Source organism: Zerene cesonia, chromosome 5, assembly GCF_012273895.1.
Source record: "Zerene cesonia ecotype Mississippi chromosome 5, Zerene_cesonia_1.1, whole genome shotgun sequence".
Taxonomy (NCBI): Eukaryota; Metazoa; Arthropoda; class Insecta; order Lepidoptera; family Pieridae; genus Zerene; species Zerene cesonia.
In genome coordinates, this window is record NC_052106.1 from 1,850,189 (window position 1) to 1,856,006 (window position 5,818).

A 5,818-nucleotide genomic window follows, 5' to 3' on the forward strand; every position below is an offset into this window, starting at 1 on the left:
ATTTCGAAAAAAATTCATGGATGAAGCCAGGGCGAACCGCTTGTATTGTACTAACCAAAAAAAAAATTCTAAAAAAATGTGCACCTCATCTTCAGCAATATAGTCGAAGAATATAACGCTAACTCAAACTCAAATATTTAATCATTGAACCCCAGGTTTACTTTAGAATTTAAACTAGCCAATACCATCGGAGCGCCGAAACCAAAATTAAACCTGGTTGTATATCTATTCACAAAAGCTATTTGATACATGTACGAACACAGCACAATCACGCGAGATTCTATTTAATTCATGTATCTTCATACCTACCTTTACCATTTACTTTACAGCTGTTAGCAAGTTGCATATTTTTCTACAGGTGTAAGTGCTTTTTCGCAACCCTAAGCCTTCGTCTAAGCTTCCTCTCTTTTCCTTACTAAGATTCTAATTTATCATCTGTTAAATGGTTATGAAAACAATTTATTTATTAATCAGTGCACAAAATTAACAATTTCAACAGCGCGTGGGTACGTGACAGGCACATTGCAATTACCAAGGGATGGCGTATCGCATTGTTTGACATATATATCTATCGAACACCAAGGTAATTGTATTAACGCGACGTTGTGATTATGCATATTTGATTGTTTCAATATTAGCATGATATAAATGACAATTTTCTTGATAATATAGGACGAGAAAACCATCGGAGCTGTATGTTAGTTTCGTTGCAGCAAGTTACAACAAACTGGTTTGCTGCAACAAACACAATTACAATTATAGAGGAGATTTGAAAAAAAATGAAGTCCAGTGTCCTCTAGTGGGGTTTGAGGCAGATGGTATACATAGGACACGTAGGTCACTTAGCCACTTCTGTGTTTACCAGCTTTCTGTGTCCTGCCAGAGACTTTTTTGAGTGTGTTCCCACTGGGAATCGCACCTAGGAACCCTCGGATCTACGCTAACGACTGTACCAAGGAAGTAATCGTGTCATAGAGTCAAATTTTGCAAAATTAATAGGATTATATATGAACTCTTCTCTGTAGAAACTGCTCCGAACTCGTAGTAAATAATATCTATGTATTTTCATTTGTACGGAATTTATTATGTCGTGTCAAATGTTTCAACCGAATTCATCAACATTTGATACAAATTATTGCAATTGCCTCCTTATTCTAGACCGCAAAAACACCCTTCTTCATTCCTTATACTTCTTTCTAAAAGACTAATAATTAATTTTAATAATAATATTCACTAATTTTGTAGCTACAATAAAACAAAAACACAACACAACATTTTATGAAGACGATCATATTATGATGTATAAATTTTAATACGGGACGACGCAAACTCGTTAATATGCCTTTGATCTTTATGATGTTAAACATCTTTTAACTTTTTGATGGTATTTACACAGCATTTGCCTCTCCTATTACGGTAATGACTCGTGAATATTCGTCTCATATTTTATATTAAAAATATTACTGCGTTATAAAAAAATGTACTAAATTGTTTACTCTCTGCATGGTTTAAGATTGAAGTGGTTTTAAGAGATTGACTAGGTATTAAACATTTTATAAAATCAAACATGCTTTAGTGAATATATCCAAATACAAAATATTCAACAAAGTAATAGACCGATCTTATTTAGCGATACCATATTTAGAATTAAAGTATACATATCTGAATATTAGGTTTTCATGATGGATCGGTTTCGATGCAATTTTTTTTTCATTTGACAAACACTTTTCTAACGGTAGTTCTCATTTTCGTGAAAAGTTTTCTCAACTCCCTCAATAATGGTATCGAACGAAAGGGCTTGACTAAAACACCATGTCAAATTTCAAATTTAAGATGACCCAGAAAAAAAATAGGGTGTTAAATTTAAATTTATTTTTAAACCAGTGTGGTTACTCTTCTAAAGACAATCCTTAGCTGTTTCATTTGATATTGAATTCGTGTATCTTAACAGAATAAATAAACACATGCCAAATAAAATAAAGACATTAGAAACCAGTGCTAAATGTAGATATAAAGCTATTTTCACACCGGATACGGCCGCCGAGCCGTGAACAGACGTTCTCGTCACACCGCTTTATTTGTACACGTGACACTTTTCTGCGTGCATACATACATAAAAGCAGTGGTCGCTCAGTGGTTTGGGCCTCGGACTTAAAGTGAATAGTCGGGGGTTCGAGACCGGACGAGCGTGCTAGAAATATTTTGATTTTTAAATTTATCTGCACATTCTTCACATCGCCACTGCTCGATATGGTGAAGGAAAACATCGTGAGAAAACCGGCAGAGCGAAGAAACAAAAGTTCAACATGTGACACACCCGCATTTGACGACCGTGGTGGATTATGGCCTGAAGCCTCATAGGAGGCTCGTGTCCTGCAGTGGGAACATATATGGGCTGATGATGATGACGTACATAAAACTATGAATGAACGCCTAATAAATGTTTTTAATTCATTTCTTTTTCTACAGGAAAAACATTTTGAATCTTAACTTAGCATCTTCCATTTCTTTAAATCTGTTAAAAAGTAATTATTGAATTTAATTGTATCTCAATATAAGAACACTGTGAACTTGTGACACACTTAGAAAGGACGAAAAACGGCTGCTTTAGGCACATTACAATTTTGGGGCACATTGACGACTTTGTTTAATTACAATGATGATAAGTAAGGTTGTACATAATAAAACGTACTTAATATGCATTTGGTATGCGAGGAATAATGCATTGAGGAATATTCTAGAATGTTCATAACGCTGTTTCTATGTTTTTCATAGTCTATGGGTTAAAATGTAAAAGAAAACTTTAAAGCAAGAACGTTTTCATGCGCTTGAGTGGTACTTCTGAAACAGTCTCGAGAATCTCATTGAGACTAAATCATCGCTGTTCTCAATTGTGACCAATTATATCGAGTTTTAAGGCTTGTGACACACAGACGCTGAGGCAATTGTTTTTTACGGTACTATCTTGAAAATTAACTTATCAACCGACCGAGTTATGTGTATTCGTATGAATTTTTTTTGTTGTTTTTTTTACATCATAACATTTTACTGGATGTAACGATTTTTGTGATTATTTTTTATCGGTATTAATTATTTCAGAGATCAATGATTAAAAATTGCTTGGAGATATAGTATAATCACACATACGAGACGTCACACACAAACCAAATTCGGACAATAATAATTATTGTTTCCTTCGAAATACCCAACAAAAAATTGAATGTGTAATTTTTTTTTCTCCCAGTGTACCACCGTGATTTGAAAAATATGAAGCTAAATTGATATATTAGTGATGTCGGTACTCGGTCGAAGCGGCGCTGACGTCAGCAGCGGGTCACATCAGACCCATTAGAGTTTTAATACGCGCCTCTTTCGTACATAGTCATGTACTCAAATATTTTAGTAGTGGTACTGAAAAAAACATTGATATGGTACTGGGTTAATTTTTCAAATAGCCTAATAATTCAAATACGCTTCAAAACTCAAACTCAAACGTTTGGCTATACAATTGAACTTGTTAAAGAAGCACTATTGAATCGTCATAACATACTATTGATTATGCTATGATGAACTGACGGTAAATGTTACCACCAGTGCTCCACAGAACTTATTTAAGAAAACATTTTCCTCGTAAGCCAAAGGCCACAAAGAACAGTATTCAATACATTATATTCTTTAATCTCATTCGAAGGCATTCAAGGAGCTTATCTGGGGGCCTTTGCTGAATGTTACTCAAAACCCTCTACCGAATCTCTAAATTGAACTGCAAATTATTATGCTGTATAAGCTAACGCGAATAAATAATACGACACGGCCATATTCTAACACAAAATCAATTGTAAATTAACACACTTTCCTTACACTTTGAATCAGTAATTACCAACGTTTCGAACTCTGAACTGTGAGTACACTTAAAACTATTTAATTTCCGAACGTGAGTAAAAAAGCCTAACGTGAATTACAAGTAAACCAATACATATTTGTGAAGCATTTTAGTTGCTCGTATAATGAACTTTTTTAGATAGAATATCCCACCATCCTACTAATATTATAAATGCGAAAGTTTATAAGGATGTGTGTGTGTGTGTTTGTTGCTCTTTCACGCAAAAACTACTGAACAGATTGCAATGAAATTTGGTACGTAGACAGCTGGACAACTGGAATAACATATAGGCAACTTTTTATCTCGATATTCCTACGGTATACGGACTTACGCGGGTGAAACCGCGGAGCGCAGCTCGTAATAAATAAACTGTGCATTAACTGGGCTTTCATTTAATAGAACATTAAACAATTACCTTCAATCTCAAGTTTTTAACGTGAACTAACAGTTTGTATAACATCGAATACAATACCCTAATACTAGATATGTCTTAAAGTAAGCGCTGCGTACTTACTGTCTATTGTTTAATGCGAGTAGCAGAGTTTAATCTGATAACATGTATAATTACCGTAGAATGTAATACTAATGTTTCCACTTCCCATACTATAGGAATAGGATATCCTGTTTGGAGGTCGACCCAGACAATGTATCCACTGTATATTATGTACATAATTTTTATCTTGTACGCTTAAAAGTGCGTTAAAAAGAATGATGTATTGCTACTAAAGTCTCGAGATTTAAGTTGTAACTTAAAAAAAAACGTGTAAGAGATTTACGATCGAGATATTACCGTTAACTCCTAGATTTGCTAGAGCTAAGTAATTTAGTTCTTTTGAAGTTTATGTTAAGCACTAAAATTTGTTGTGTGTTTGCGTGTTACGAATATTTTAAAAGGATTTAAAAAATTAAAATTATGATAGGATATTCCGCAGTTCGTGACGGAAGCCAGACTATGTTTAGGTCGCAGAGGTTATTGAGTATTAAACATTTTTATTATTCGAATGTTTAAAACTTGGTTATTTAAATTAAAAAAAAAACAAAAACAGTTAACTATATGTGTGAAGTTGATATCAGTAATCTATACTCATGCTAAGTCCAATCCGTGTGTTTGACCACCCAACACATCGCAACTGAGCTATAATTTTATGGTAAATAAAATTTACCACAAATGCTAAAGCAATATTTAGTACATATTTCTAAAACGATATTAATAATCATTGTTATTATGCAATTAGTCATAGAAATTGCAAGACAATTATCTTAACTAGCGTTAAATTATATTACAATTGTATAACCGAACGATGGATATACCAAACCACAATTAGGTTTACGCAACACTTTAATACGAATATAAACCAATTACTGTCTAAAAATGGGTAATATCCGGTTATTTAATAAAAATCCATATTGATAGAAAGCCGATTACGATACTTTCTCCCAATCGATAAACATAGGTCTAGGCAACCTAAGCTTCTATCACTCTCATACATTCAGTTCATGCGCATGAGTGAAAGCGACGCATATATCAAGATCGAGTATTCATACCTTCAAAGTTGAATGATTAGTTAAGATTATCGACGATAAACAAATATCGATCTTATTCTCTGTAATGTACGATGTGTTTTACGAAAAGCTGTCCAGAGCATGCATATCGATTTCAACCTTAAGTGAAAGTTATTGTTAAATCGTAAACATAAACAGTTGTTGAGTCCAACTGGCATTTGTTTTACTTTTTAATCGAAAGTTTGATACATCTTATTTATAAAATATTGCTGATTGCTATGATGTAATCAAGCAAGATCAAAACTTATTTATAATCTGTGAAGCGTGAACTCATTTGAAAAAAAAAACGTATGCCATACCATTCAATTTTAATATCCTTACATTATCGTAACACGTATCAGTCACATCGTTAATAATAATGATGCCATAGGT